Source organism: Nomascus leucogenys, chromosome 7b (assembly GCF_006542625.1).
Source record: "Nomascus leucogenys isolate Asia chromosome 7b, Asia_NLE_v1, whole genome shotgun sequence".
NCBI classification, from domain to species: domain Eukaryota; kingdom Metazoa; phylum Chordata; class Mammalia; order Primates; family Hylobatidae; genus Nomascus; species Nomascus leucogenys.
The window spans coordinates 15,317,956-15,332,753 of NC_044387.1; the positions used below are offsets into that span (position 1 = coordinate 15,317,956).

A 14,798-nucleotide genomic window follows, 5' to 3' on the forward strand; every position below is an offset into this window, starting at 1 on the left:
AAACTGTATGGTGGAATATGGAATAGCATTATAAACCCCCTTACCCCACCCTGCAAATTAACTTCCAACAGAATCTATGTGAGAAGTAGGTTTCCTTTTGAGAATATGAAAGTAATACATGAGAATCAAGAAAAATTGGTTTAAATCAGAAACATGGAAAACAAAATAAAACAAATCATTCAGTTTAATCGGCCAAAGACAATCACTGTTAACACCCAAATACATTTCTCTAACCACCTTTTTTCTCCTGCATACATATATGTTTATATATATTACACCCAGTATAAATAAGCATTTAAAAAGCCACAGTCTTTAAGGAGATTTACTTTTATGTTCTGTTTGGTTTTGTGGCTTTAGATAACATTATCTTGACTACAATGATTTCAAGTATCCACATCTATGTATCTAGAGTAAGAAAGGTTTTGCTTTTTTTTTTTTTTTTTTTTTTTAGATGGAGTCTCATTCTGTTGCCAGGCTGGAGTGCAGTGACACAATCTCAGCTCACCGCAAACTCCGCCTCCCGGGTTCAAGTGATTCTTCTGCTTCAGCCTCCTGAGTAGCTGGGATTACAGGTGCGCACCACCACACCCAACTAATTTTTGTATGTTTAGTAGAGACAGGGTTTCACCATGTTGGCCTCGATCTCCTGACCTCATGATCTGCCTGCCTTGGCCTAGCAAAGTGCTGGCACTACAGGCATGAGCCACTGTGCCCGGCCTTGCTTTCTATTTTTAAAGGTAAAAATAACAGAATGGCTTAAACCAAAATTCTTCCCGAATAGGAGACATACAAAATTTAGTCATAACATCCACAGCATAAACAAACACCAAATAGTGGATTCCATTATTGATCTCCAGCTCCCCACACTGAGGAACTGGTGTGAGCTCTTGGCCAGTGAGATTGGTAGACCTATCCAAATTCAGGTCTGGTTGGCATCAGTGTCTTTGAGGATATGCTATGTGGAATCTCCTGAGAGTTCCACATTGCTCAGTATGGGAGACTGGAGTATTGGAAGATCTGGCTCCCGTTTTCAGACATTCTAACTGGCATGAGTTCATTGAGAGTCATCACTTAGGCACTTGCTCCAAGTTTGCTTTAAGAGTTAAATCTTTATCAGCTGGTTTCCATGGACAATATTGCTTCCTTCAATGTATCTCTAATGTGTCATCCCTCTGAGTTCCCTGTTGTTGAGAGTGTTTGTGTGTCTGTGTTGCTAGGTTTATGTTTCTCTCTCCTTCTCAGTCTCTGTCTCTTTTCATGCCCTGGGGAAGCTTGTATTCTCTGTGTGGGGTCTGGGTGGCAGAAGGGGAAGACAAGCTGTATCAGTAGAATGGGCACTTAAAGTCCAAGTGCAAGAGCCACTTTCAGTTTGGGTTTCAACAGCACATTAACCCAATCCTTTTAAACAGTCCCAGTGCTTCCTGCATATCACCGATAAACACCCCCTAAAATGCAGTAATGGAGCATGTAACATTCCTCCTACTCATTTCCCAGCCTTTGTCGTAAGATGACAAAAGCATACTTTTCTTGTATAGTTGTGTTCATATTGCCCATAAGTCTTGAAATCCTATTTCACATAACATTATTTTAGCAGTATTTCTCTGAGCTCTTATATATTCTAAGAAAGTGCCCTTTGTGATGGTTAAATAATATTTCACTGCATGAACCATTGAAAAATATTAATTCCCTTATAACTGAACATTTAGCTTGCTCTTAATATAACTAGTATATATAGTGAACACTTACACATACAGCTTTTATCTTTCTTTCTGAATTTAGTATCATTTCATTGGGATAGATTTCCAAAAACAGGATTATCCAGAACAATAAATTCATAGCCATTTAAAAAGGACTTCTGAAACAGTCTTCTAAATTACTCTTCCAAAGGTGTACCAATTGAACCTCCCACTGGCGATGGATCAGAGTGACGGTTCACTGCCAAGAGGTAGCGTTTCCAGTAGTTACTTTGAACAATGGAAGAGAGTAAGCCCAGGGAGCTTCAAAGCTATTTCAGATAAAAGGCATGATTTGAAAAGGCAGATAGTTGGCAGACCTTGTAGCCGGGGGTGTTTAGCTGGGGAAGCACAATGCCAACAAGCCAGGGAACGAATTTTGTGGATTTCACAGGATTTCAGGTGTTCTACTCTCCCAGCTTCAATGTCATTCCCTGGAACTCCTTGGCCATCAATGCCCAGCTCAATTGCCCCCTTCTTTGCAAAGCCTTCCTTGGCCCCAGAGTGGACTTGAGGGAGGAATTCTTCTTTTGTGCTCCCTTAGACTCTGAATGTTATAGTACCTACCACACAGTACCACATCTGTACTTGAGTTCTCAGTAGCCCAGGAGCCTACTTTAGGCAGGGACCGAAGTGCACTAATTTCTTTGTCTTTTACAAATTTCACTTTACTGCCTTGCTCATGGTAGAAGTTCCTAGAGATTTGTTGATAGGATGGATGGACCAAATGGGCTCTCTGTCAGCTTGACATGCTCCATCCAAGTAGCTGCCCTGACCTCCCCTCACACATAGATTTTCCATCTCCAAGGCAGTGGCCTTGCAATCCAGTTGAACATTGCTGCTCATGTTTTGCTTGACTGCTGGTCTCTGTGTCCTCTCTCTCCTTACACTTACCTGCAAGCTTATGCAAGTTCCTGACCCCATCCTCATTGATACCCTATTCTGTTGACCTCTTCCCTTTCTCTATAGCCCTGTTCCTATGTCCTGTACCACCCTGGCTCCCAGTGTCTGCTCTATTACAGAGGGTTAAAGACTACACCCCAGGCTCTGGGGCACATTCTGATTGATTAAGTTGCTCATACAACAAATATTTTCTTAGCACTTACTACGTGCTGGGTATTGTTCCAGGCACTGTATTGATCTAGAGAAATAGCAGATAGCAAGACAGGTAAAATTCCTGCTCCCGTAGAGCTCACCTTCTACTTGGGGGCACAGTGAAAAAGTAAACAAACAAACAAGAACATTCCTATTAGTTTTCAGTGCCATGAAGTTGGAGGCGGAGGGTGAGATAAAGTGGAATTGGATGCTTCCCCAGCATGGGTGGCTAGGGAAGGTCTTCCATTTGAGCTGAGGCTTGAATGACAAAAAGGAACCATCTAGGGGGAAAAGACTGGAAATCAGAAAGTTCTAAGCAGATGGATCAGCCAATGCAAAGGGCCACAGAGTGCTAATAGTCTAGCATGTTTGGGAAATGCAAAAAAGAATGATGCAGCTAAATTATGGAACAAGAGAGGGAACGTGTCGAAGGGTGAAATCAGCAGAGCCCAGATGATTGAGGCCCTCATGGGTTAATGGAAGAAGCATCAATTTTATTCCAAGGGTGACAGAAAGCCAGTGTAGATTTTAAGTAGAAGAAAGTGTGATTAGATTTACACTAAAAAATACATCCATCTGCTTGCTGTTCAGAAAGTGGGTTGTGGAGAGAAGGGGAAGGTCTGGGGAGACCAGTAAGCAGGGTCTGACCAGTTACCCAGGCAAGAGGTGATGGTGGCCTGGCCCAGGTGGCAGTAGCAGAGATAGAGAGAAGTAGCTGGGTGTAGATCAGGCTTTGGCAGTGGAAATTCTGGGGATGAGGGCAAGAGATAACTCTAGGGTAGTTCTAAGGTATTTGCCTACATGACTAGTTGAATGGTGGTTCCTTGAAAAACACCAGGGAAGGACTAAGGATTTTTTTTTTCCCCAGAAGAATGTTGGGAAGGAGCCAAGAACCAATGATTCTTCCTTGTGTGCCAGACCCTCCAGGTTTGGCCCTCTGACTTGGTCTTTCCAGTCTTGTCTGGAGACTTGGGTCTCATGTTTGAATCCCAGCCAATGAGGACTCGGAGGGGTACACTCCCAGATGCATGTTCTGCTGGTGCACTCTGTCCTTCCTGACCCCATCCTCATTGATACCCTATTCTGTTGACCTCTTCCCTTTCTCTGTACCTTGTTCCCATGCTCTGTATCACCCTGGCTCCCAGTGTCTGCTCCACTATAAAGAATAAAGTCTATATAGCATCACCAGGCAGGTATGAGCCATAGCTGACCAGGTCTTTAGCTAGAAATAGTGACTAACACCTATATGGTATTTATTATATACCAGGCACATATCTTGGCTCAGTCAGTCAGCACAACAGTCCTATTCAGTTGCTACTGTTATTATCCCCGTTGTACAGATGGGGAAATTGAGGCACAGAGTGTTCATGTTCATATAACTTGACTGTGGTCCTACAGATGCCAGGTATCAGAGTTGGGAGATGAATCCAAGATGTCTGGATCTAGAGCCTGTGTGCTAAACTGCTAAGCTCTGCAGAATCATAAGTAAGATGGCATCAGTCTCTCCCCTGGTACATTGGCTAGTCCAACATGCTGAGGACTCACTAATATTGCAACTGTTGATTCTAGGTCACTGTATCTACTTTGCTTCTCCAGCACTGTTGCATCAGAGAATGAAAGGAAGGTTGAATTCAAGGTATAGAGGTGTCAAGAGAGAAGCAGATCACGAATGAACCATCCCTACTGAGGCATTTGTTCATTGAAAATATATCAGTTGAATGCAATCCCATGCTTAGCATGTGTGACAGTAATGGGCAAGAAAGTGTGTCTCCTGCTTTCATGGAATATATGTTCTCCTTCCCAGTGATGCATCTTCCACAGCATATGTAAGTACCCCCATCCTTTTCTGTCCCTCTACCTCAACCCAGGCTCTGGGAAGTCCTTGTTCATGACGTCTACTCAATTCTGTAATGCTTATTACCCTTCCTGGCTGTGCACATTCTGTTCTACTCTCAGCCTTTGTTCTAGGGGTTTTTTTCTAGTCTCTTCTCTTCTACCCAAAGTCAAGAACATTCCTTATCTCAGCTACCCCTTACCTGTTTCCAGGCATGGGCTGCTTCCAGGTTTCTATAATGACAAACATCTTCTGAAATTGAGCAGAGAAGCAGAGAAAGGTAGCTGGGGCCACTTTCTAAAATTGTGAACCTGTGAAGGCCAGGGACTCTGTAACCCAGTGAGCAGGCCACCATAAATGGATGAACAAATTAGGATGAAGGGACCATTAGGATTGGAGAACCAAGGAAACCTAAGATTATTATGTAAAATGCCTGCTACAAGTGCCTATACAATTGTTAGAAGTGGGTTGAATATTGGTTTTGAGCTCCCTGGCAGCCAAAATAAAAAAGAAAAGCATAATTAGCTTGTATGATATTCATGGCTCATGGTTTGCAAACAAAATAATTTGTCAGTAAAAGACTAGACTGGCTTTTCTTGTATAGAAAACTCTACACTGGCTTTTCTTGTATAGAGAACAGAAAGAAAAGCCTCCCTTGTGTACTCATCAAGAGACCCCTGTCTGATATAGTTGGAAATATCCCGAACAAAACTTGCTGTATTAAAATGTGCTTGCTTTCCTAAGTCATTTTGTATTCATGGAAGTAGCCTTGGGAATGGCTATTGCTTCAAGGTCAGACACTACTTTTCTGTTCCCCCCCGGCCTCCCATGGCAGGTAGAGCAATCTTCTGTGTGCAGTAGGTTCCCTGTCTGTGCTTTTACCTGATTTACTCTTAATTAGGTATCTGTTGGATCGCAGAGCCCTGTGTCTCATACTCCATTGTATCTAAGAAACATCCTATGACTTCAAAAATTGCTGATATATAACTGAGAGGCAAAATAATTAGTAAGGAAAATCGAAACAATTCCTCCTAAATTTACGGGCATTCTTACAGAGATATCTTTTAGGGAATAAGAATTACCATAAATCCCCAGGGTGAACAATAGCACTAAAAGCAAAGAAGCCAAGAGTCAGCAAAAATCTTTGGCAGTACACACACTTTGTTTTTTTGGAAGACAAAAGGAACTGCCATCAAGTTGATTTTAATGGGTCAGCTACTTGCCCCCTCCCCTTCAGCCTCTTCCCATGCCCCATCCTGCTACTTGTGGAATTGGAGGTGAGATCTTCCTGGGGGTGTCCAAAGAGTGACAACATCCCTATTGATTACTTCCAACTGCTTGCAAAGAGAACATGATTGGAAAGTCGGTGCTTTCTTTGTCAGGATTACAGCACCAGTGATGCACAAACAAGCCAGACCCAGGTTGATTGTTGGGGGACTCTTGTCTCCCACTGCATGCAGAAGAGCATGCATTGGTGTAATACACAGGCATCTCTCCCTCACACGTCCATCACTCCTTCTCTGGGGGAGCAGAGACTTACTTGATTGGTTAGTTTGGGAGAAGGAACTAGGCATCCCTGGCGTGGCCACTTTCTGTTTTTCTCTTTATTCCTTCCTGCCTGCAGAAAGCACAACTCTACTCCTCAATGCTGTAGGAGTAGAGTTGTTTTCATGTTTTCAATTTTTTTTTCTGGGGCAGGCTCCATGGGGAAGCCAGCAGGCTTTCAGCACTCTGTGTGACCAGGTAGAGAAGTCTGCCCAGTTCTAATGTGCAATACTAGGAAACCCATTGCTGCTACTCATTTATGTCTTGTTCTCCAACAACTGTTATCTGTGGGGAAGGGAACTTTTAAAATCCCAACTGCCTGAATCTTTTGCTTATTTCTAAGTTGGTCTTGCACCAGGGCAGGAAAGAGGTGTCCAGTATTGAGACCTCTAAAACTCCAGCACTGAGTATGATCAGGAAGCTGCACAGATATGACTTAAGTAAGCAGGCCGTGTGCGCACAGACTGAGGGTGGCTAGTGGGTCTTCTCAAAGTGTCACAGATTGTAAGACAGAGGCTACCACAAACTGAGAAGAAGAAAGCAGGTGGTTAGTATTGGTGGAAGCCCAAGTCTCTAGGTGAAAATTTAGGAGCAAGCAGGACTAGAGACAGGGAGGGAACCTGTGATAGACAAGTATATTTTTGCCTGTTGAGCCTATATATTTTCTTCTTCTGGTAACCACACCCAATTTCCTTTGGGAAGCAACTAGTCTTTTAGAGAATATGGAGTTCCTACTACCTTTCTCCAGGGGAGGGTATCTAGCCAGTTAATTTCAATTCTGGAACATTTATAGAACTATTGGGAAGAATAAGTTATTTGCCTTGGCACAAGCAGTCTGGGAAGATGCAGTCTGAGGTCACCAGTGACCATCTGGCCACCAAAAGGGAGCACGACTGAGGCTGCATCAATATGAAACCAACATGGATGAAAGCAGAGTTAGAGGTGGGTACAATACCTGCATCTAGGTATGCCAGGAGCTGTCTATTGGACTTCTTAATTGAGAGATGCATTCCCTTTTGCTTAAATCACTTGCTATGGTCTGAATGTTTGCATCCCCCCAAAATTCATTTGTTGAAATTCAAATCTCCGAGGGAACTGTATTAGTCCTTTTCCATACTGCTATAAAGAACTGCCTGAGACTGGGTAATGTAAGGGAAAGAGGTTTAATTGACTCACAGTTCAGCATGGCTGGGGAGACCTCAGGAAACTTACAATCATGGCAGAAGGTGAAGGGGAAGCAAGGCACGTTTTTCACAAGGTGGCAGGAAGGAGAAGTGCTAAGTGAAGGGGGGAAGAGCCCCTAATAAAACCATCAGATCTTGTGAGAGAACTCACTCACTATCATGAGAACAGCATGGGGAAAACCACCCCATGATTCAATTATCTCCACCTGGTCTCTCCCTTGACACATGGGGATTTTGGGGATTATGATGATTACAATTGAAGATGAAATTTGGGTGGGGACACAAAGCCTAACCATATCATTCCACCCCTGGCCCCTCTAAAATCTCATGTCCTTTTCGCATTTCAAAACTAATCATGCCTTTCCAACAGTTCCTCAAATCTTAATTCATTACAGCATTAAGCCAAAATTCCAAGTCCAAAATCTCATCTGAGACAAGGCAAGTACCTTCTGCTTATGAGCCTGTCAAATTAAAAGCAAGTTAATTACTTCCTAGATACAATGTAGGTATAGACATTGGGTAAATACATCCATTCCAAATAGGAGAAATTGACCAAAACAATGGGACCATGAGCCCCATGCAAGTCTGAAATCCAGTGGGGCAGTCAAATCTTAAAGCTCTGAAATGATCTCCTTTGACACCATGTCTCACATCCAGGTCACACTGATGCAAGAGGTGGGTTCCCATGGTCTTGGGAAACTCTGCTCCTGTGGCTTTGCAGGGTACAACCCCACTCCTGGCTACTTTCATGGGCTGGCATTGAGTGCCTGTGGCTTTTCCAGGTGCATGGTGCAAGCTGTTGGTGGATCTACTATTCTGGGGTCTGGAGGACAGTGGCCCTCATCTCACAGCTGTACTAGGCAGGGCCTCACTGGTGATGCTGTGTGGGGGCTTTGAGCCCACATTTCCCTTCCACATTACCTTAGCAGAGGTTCTCCATGAGGGCTCCACCCCTGCAGCAAACATCTGCGTGGACATCCAGGTGTTTTCATACATCCTCTGAAATCTAGGTGGAAGTTCCCAAACCTCAATTCTTGACTTCTGTGCACCTGCAGGACCAACACTACATGGAAGCTGTCAAGACTTGGGGCTTGCACCCTCTGAAGCAATGGCTTGAGCTGTATGTTGGCCCCTTTCAGCCATGGCTGGGACACAGGGCACCAAGTCCCGAGACTGCACAAGGCAGCAAGGTCCTAAGCCCTGGCCAGAAAACAACATTTTCCCCATAGGCCTTCAGGCCTGTGATGAGAGGGGCTGCCATAAAGACCTCTGACATACCCTGGAAACATACTTCCCATTGTTTTGGTAATTAACATTTGGTTCCTCATTACTTATGCAAATTTCTGAAGCTGGCTTGAATTTCTCCTCAGAAAATGTTTTTTTCTTTTCTATTATATTGTCAGCTGCAAATTTTCCAAACTTTTGTGCTCTGCTTCCCTTTTAAACGTAAGTTACAATTCCAAACCATCTCTTTTGGAATGCATAAAACTGAATGCTTTTAAGAGCACCCAAGTCACATTTTGAACACTTTGCTGCTTATAAATTTCTTCTGCCAGATACCCTAAATTATCTGTCTCAAGTTTAAATTTCCAGAGATCTCTAAGACAGGGTCAAAATGCTGCCAGTCTCTTTGCTAAAGCATAGCAATAATCACCTTTATTCCAGTTACCAAGAAGTTCCTAATCTTTGTCTGAGACCACCTCAGCCTGGACTTCATTATCCATTTCACTATCAGCATTTTGGTCAAAGGAATTCAACAAGTTGCTAGGAAGTTACAAACTTTCTCACTGTTCCAACCTCTGCCTGTTACCCAGTTTCAAAGTTGCTTCAACATTTTTGGGTATCTTTATAGCAGCACCCGACTCTCTATGGTACTAATTTACTGTATTAGTCCGTTTCCATACTGCTATAAAGAACTGCCGAAGACTGGGTAATTTATAAAGGAAAGAGGTTTAATTGACTCACAGTTCAGCATGGCTGGGGAGGCCTCAGGAAACTTACAATCATAGTGGAAGGTGAAAGGGAAGCAAGGCAACTTCCTCACAAGGTGACAGGAAAAAGAAGTGCCAAGTGAAGGGAAAAGAGTCTCATAAAACCATCAGATATTGTGAGAACTCACTCACTATCATGAGAACAGCATGGGGGAAACTTTCTCCATGATTCAATTACCTCCACTTGGTCTCTCCCTTGACACGTGGAGATTATGGGGATTATGGGGCTTACAATTCAAGATAAGATTTGGGTGGGGACACAAAGCCTAACCATATCAGTGATGGTATCAAAAGGTGAAGCCTTTGGTAAGTGATTAGGTCATGAGATTAGAGCCCTCATAAATGGAATTAATGCTCTTAAAAGAGACACCAGAGAGCTGACTAGTCTCTTCCACCATGTGAGGGCACAGTGAGGAGGCACCATCTATGAGCCAGGAAGAAAGGCCTCACCAGACACCAACTATTCTTCTGTCTTTATCTTGGACTTCCCAGAACTGTAAAAAATAAATTTCTGTGGTCTATAAACCACCCAGTCTATGGTATTTTGTTATTAACAGCCTGAATGGATGGATTAAGACACCAGTTTAAATCATTTTTTTCCACTAAAAACTAAAATAGTTAAATGAAGAAATTAAATAAGAACTATGCTTGTTTGGAAGGAGATAGAATCCATACATTTATTCTTTCTTTCAATTGCACCATTATTCACTGAGCAGTTGCCATAAACCAGGCTCTGTGCTGGGCCCTGGCAGTACAGAGATGAATAAAGCACAATTCTTGCCCTTAGAAGCTCACAGACTAGCTAGAGAGACAGACAGATGAGCAGGGAACCATAGAGTGATGTGGTATGTGAGATAGGAGAGGCACGTGGATCGGGGGCATGGTGGCTCAACCATTCCTGGGAGGGATCAGTGAATTGAGACTTACACATGAGCAGGATGTAGGAAAGCTGAGAAAAATAAAGTGTCATCTGTGATGATACAGAGAAAGGAGAGGTCAGGGTGAGGTATGTAATGATGATGAGGAGGATAATAAATGTAATATCTAGTTAACATTTATTGAGTGCTTATCATACACTCTGCCCTGGTCCAAGTTCTTTGTATATATAATGTCATTTGATCCTCATGGTGATTCCATGAGGTAGGTACCTATTTTACTGGTAAGAAGGGGTTAGGGAAGTTGAAAGAAACCACATAGCAGGCCAGGGCTGCTGGGATATATGACAAGAACATATGGAGTGTTGATAGATAAATCTCTTGAGAATTTGTGTTGGATTTGGATTGTGAAAGGTTTTAAATATAACAGAAGGGGCTCAATTAGAGGACAGAAAGTACATTGTTATTTACTGAGTGCCTACTATATCCCAGTTATATATCTGATCTGATCAAATTTTTACAACTCCTCTATTGGATAAGCATTATTAGCCACATTCTTACTAATAAAACTCAGACATATTTTTATTTTCCTAAATCACTCTACTAGTAAGTGGCAAAAAGTAAAAAAGGCTGGCCCCTGAACACGTTTTTTAACTGCTGTATTATTGCCCATTTCTTCTTTCTGATAAATACTTTTAATCCTTTTTCCCCCTTCTGATCAGCTGATAAAAGCTATCATTTCTCTCTGCAGAAACATGCATGGAACTATACATAAACAAACTTTTGCTTGTAATTTATTTTATTGCATGGGAATTTCATTTTTTTTCATATGGACAGACCATACAAACAAGTCTTACAAAAAATTATTTGTCTCATTTCCTGCCTCCCTCCACAAAATATTACTGCTTTCTTCCTTAAAAAAGCAATAAATCCAAATTTTGCAAATGAATGAAAAATGTAAATTGAAATTCTGCTGAAATGTAACATTTCAGTGAGGAGCCTGCTGTTGTTTGACTTAAAAAAGAAATAGAAATGTTGGAGCTGTCTTTGCATGACAGCATGATTTTAGCAATCTAATCATTTCAACATTGTTTTTTTTGGCAACAGGTCCCCAAACTGTGACTCAGAAAGGTAAGTAACAAACCCCATTATTGTTTCCAGAACTCACTTTGCACACAAGGTCAGATGTGTGTCAAGGAGGCCCAGAATCCTCTAAGACTCTTTGAGTTTAATTTATTTTGTATAATCCCCTTTGTCCTAGAGTTAATGAGGTTGGCTGTGCATTCTTGATGCCATCTGTGTCAGCAAGGCAAGGATTATGAATCCAGTTCAATCGTAAGGCTGTCTACACACTAGTAAACCTCAGAAGAATTCTGCTATATTTCCTGGTATCTACAGATTTCTGCTTATGGAGAAACAGACAAGGTTTTGTCACTGTGTACAACAGTCTACAAAAACATTTTTTCTTGACTGGGAAACAGGATAATTTTCCACCTCCTAGTTCTTTCAGAAGAGTGAAAATTGCTGAAATGCTACGAACTTTTTGGCAGTGTCCGTAACGGTGAATGCTGGGCTTGAATTCAAACCGCTACTTTATCCAACTTGCCAAAAATGTCCACCAAGAATTTCTCCCTGTCAGATTATTTTGAGAAAGAGCATTTTTAATCTGCAAAGCAATAATAACAATAATGATAATAGTGACTATATGCCAGAAGTTCCATTGAGTGCTTTAAGACTTACCGTCTAGAATCTGGTGAGCCTCCCAAGATAAGGGCTTCCGAGTTCTACTCCTGTTTCTTGATAAGTATTAAAAAGGTGGTTCAAGGAGAGGATAACAGGATGTTCACTGAGGTTGATCAGCTGGATCTGACACTTGAGCACACCGATACAGAAAGCAACCAAAGGGCAATGTCATCTGATGCTTTTTTCTTCACTGTATCACTTCTCTTAAAATTTAGTGCTTAAGCAACAGCCATTAATTTGGCTCATGATTTTGTGGATTGGCGGTTTGGGCTGGGCTCAACTGGTGGTTCTTTTGGTCTGAGCTGGGCTCAGTTGATCTCGACTGGGCTTGTGCATGCATCTGCATTCCTGCTGGTGGATTGGCAAGGGCCTGCTGGTTTGCGGTAGCTAGCCCGGTCTTGATGTTGGCATATCTGAGCTCACTCTCCATGTTGGTTTCTTATCCTCCAGGTGGTTAGCCTGGGCTTGTTCACATGGTGGCTGGCTTCCATGAATAGCCAGAGAGCAAGCCTGTGAGAACAAGACCAAGTACTTTTCAAGTATTTGTTTTTGTTCCTTTGCCCCTGTCCTACTGGTCAAAGCAAGGTACTAGTCAGCCCACATTCAAGGCATGGACCCAAACTCCAACTATTGGTGAGAAACACTACCTTGTGAGGCTGTGGGTATGGAAAGGAGATTAATCTGTGGCCATTTTTCTAATCTACCATATTTGCAGAACACAAAAGCCTTTTAAGAGTTAAGGGGCCAATATATTATACCTTTCTCCCACTTTTGAGTTTAGAGCCAATTGAGAGAAGTACATTGGGGTCAAATGGGGCAGATCAAATACCAGCTTAATTATTGGTGAAGTTAGAATGGGAACCCATTTTGCATTTGTAGTCTGAACAGACTTTCTATAATCCTCTCCTAGAATGAAAGTAACCATCTGGGATTGAAGCTGTCCCCCTGCAGAAGCTTAAAAATATGTGTGTGTTTTGAGTAGGTGGATGCCAGAGAGAAAAAAAAAACACAAGGAAGAGGGCTAGGTAAGAGACTCTTTTCCTCTGCTCTGTAGGGAAAAATTGTATCACTGAATGCTAGACACTTCCTTTCCCATCATGGGAATAAAGAAAAAGTTGGAAAGAGAGGGAAAATGTTACTATTTATAAGCCTAGGTGGGAATGCTATGAGAGGGAGAAAAATGGTGCCCCTTATCCCAGATGTGTTTCCAAGCAATGAAGGTATTTATGTTTGTGTGTGCCCTGAGTGTCATTTTTTCCCTCTGAATAAATTGCTTGGCAATGAAACCATTTATCATTGTGAACAAGTGGATGGTAAGAGAAGATTCCCAGTGGGACTTGCAAAATAGGACTTCTTCATTGATAGTGTAAGTGAAAATAGATAAAAAAACAAACAAACAGGAATTAGCTTCATTGAAATACATCAGTAGTTACATACTGTTGAAAGATGAAGGGAAATGGCTGCCAATTCCATGACCTATTTCAAAATACTGGAGAAAATTTGATATCTTGGGAGTGAATGCCATGTAACAGAGGTGATGTTTCTATTTTTTTTTTCTAGTGTTCCAAGACCCAAAGTAGCTTGACGATGCCCTAAAATGAAGTTGTTTATGTGGTTTTTATTTTTCCTTGGCAATTCCATGAGCACTTGTTGGGGGCTGAATTTTCATAGTCACAACAGTCCTCAAAACTAAGGTTTGGGCAGGGTGCGGTGGCTCACATCTGTAATCCCAGCACTTTGGGAGGCCGAAGCAGGCAGATCACCTGAGATCAAGAGCTTGAGAGCAGCCTGGCCAACATGGCGAAACCCTGTCTCTACTAAAAATACATAAATTGGCGGGGCATGATGGCGAGTGCCTGTAATTCCAGCTACTTGGGAGGCTGAGGCGAGAGAATCACTTGAGCCTGGGAGGTGGAAGTTGCAGTGAGCCAAGATCATGCCATTGCCCTCCAGCCTGGGCAACAGAGCGGGACTCCACCTCAAAAAACACAACACAAACAAACACAAAACAAAACAAAACAAAAAAACCAACTCAGGTTTGTAAAGATGTTAATTTGCTTTATTTCTATATAAAAGAGTGTCTTAGCTCTCATGCCTCCAATTCCATAAGGGCAAAAAACTTAATCTGGCAAAACCAAGTAGGCTCAGCCAAGTCTAGTTTAACACTTAGTCTCTTTGGGACAAATACACAATTAACTCAAGATGCTCAGCTTCTCCTTTTTCCTTTGTTTTTCCTCAAGGGACGGGAATCAGTTGGGCATAGGGCATCTGGTCCACGATCATCCTTTGTTCGTGCTGATCTCTGATGAAATATCTGAAGAAGGTGGGTCCCTGTCACCATGTGTTGACATTTGCCTCTGTGGTGTCTCTGGTGCTATGTGGTCTCCCACTCATAGGCCATGCTCTCAGTTTCTTCTTCATCCTGACTCAGGCCCCTTTGGGTCAGTTACAATCTCTTAGCCCTTCTGCTCTCCCCTCAATGGCTTTGCAACTCTTAGTGTCTTTCCCCCCCATTTCCCCACTGGGGTGCATGGGACACCATTCTATGAGGCCACTCTCAGGCCCATCCACCAAGACTCCTTCCTCTGCCATTGTTAACTCTACCACTCTTGTGCCTTGCTGGGAACAACCTCTCTGCAAGGCTTGCAGACTCCCCAAGGGACCCTGGAGGGGAAGGTACAGATATTTTATGCTCTGAGATCTCCCCAAGCCATTTGGTGTTTCTGTGAATCCTCTTTCCTTTCCAGATTTAAGTGGAAAGGGCAAGAGTGAGAATGTGGTCCTTTTCTCTGGAACTT

At 42.5% G+C, this 14,798-nt stretch overlaps 1 long non-coding RNA gene across 1 annotated transcript in view; it reads left to right on the forward strand.

The window, feature by feature from the left end:
- The window catches only part of LOC115835954, a 242,463-nt gene that overhangs the window by 100,659 nt on the left and 127,006 nt on the right, over window positions 1–14,798 (forward strand). The window contains exon 3 of the long non-coding RNA XR_004030929.1: window positions 452–572. This is a non-coding gene — a long non-coding RNA (uncharacterized LOC115835954). The remainder of the gene's footprint in view (window positions 1–451; window positions 573–14,798) is intronic.